At 49.4% G+C, this 1,126-nt stretch overlaps 1 protein-coding gene across 1 annotated transcript in view; it reads left to right on the forward strand.

The window, feature by feature from the left end:
* The window catches only part of Mcm3ap (minichromosome maintenance complex component 3 associated protein), a 46,434-nt gene that overhangs the window by 43,202 nt on the left and 2,106 nt on the right, over positions 1-1,126 (forward strand). The window lies entirely within an intron of this gene.

The following is a 1,126-nucleotide window of genomic DNA, read 5'->3' on the forward strand; positions in this document are numbered from 1 at the left end:
CCCCCCCCCCCCCATTCAGGGCCTGCCTCTTCCTTCTCTATCACCTTTTCCCATGTTCCCTTCTCACCCCTGTTCTCGTGCCCCAAATAGATGTCCTTTTATACTATTAAAAAAAAATTCCACAAGTTCTCTAAAATACCCAGAATCTCTGGAAAAGATCTAAAGTCTCTAAAATTTAAATGTCTTTTTGAAAGTTAAAAGTCTGAACTATGGTTACTTGTCAAATAAGAAATAAGTTACATAGGTTCTTGTTCTAAGAAGGGGAATAAGGGCACAATCACAGTCAACTCCAGACCACCCAGAGTCCAGCAGTGTAAAGCCAGGTGTCACACTACTTCTGCCTGACACCCTCCCTCTTCTGGGCTCCTTCAAAATGCCTGGAGGCTGTCTGTGGCACATGCAGCTTGTCCTCTAGGCTCACGCTGGCTGCATGTCACAGCTGCTACGACCCCTGGTGGTCAGGTCACCATGTTACTGCCATCCCCAGTGCTTGAGTCCCCATTGCAGCTGGGCTGCTCCTGGGACAATAACATCTCTCGGGCTTTCTTCAGGGACTCTCCGCCCCTGCCATATGATACCAAGCATTATATCGTCATGACACCTTCAATCCTGAGCCTTCTACTTCAGGGGGAGCGTCTCTGGCCTGTCCTGGCCTGGCCTCTCCTGGTGCCAAAGCCTTGGCTGCTCTTCACAACCCCTACATGCCTTCAAAACCAGGATAGGTCATATAGTAAGGGAGAGCCTTACACTGCCGAGTTCAGATGCCAACATGAGGTGCAGCCTCAGCTCCCTCTGGGCCGTGAGCTTCTATGTACTCATCCTGAGTAAACACTTTCACCTCAGCGCCGCTGGTCTCTTAATCAGGGCTGATTCTGCAGCCCCCAGCTGACCAGGATCACTTCTCTCAGCCTTAGAGTACTTGAGGGACTCAAGACTCCTCTCTCAGACATCACAAGCCAGGCCGCCACCATCTGCACTATTACTTTCACCATTTTCTGCGTTCCCACAATTCATTAAACTCTGAACACTCAAGGGCTTTTATAGTCTGAAGTTCCAGAGGCCACAATCCTCCAAAATACATGCTCAGGTCTGTCACAGTAATGCCCCAAGGCCTGGTAACTAATTT

This window comes from Mus pahari, chromosome 9, assembly GCF_900095145.1.
Source record: "Mus pahari chromosome 9, PAHARI_EIJ_v1.1, whole genome shotgun sequence".
In the NCBI taxonomy this organism is placed as follows: Eukaryota; Metazoa; Chordata; class Mammalia; order Rodentia; family Muridae; genus Mus; species Mus pahari.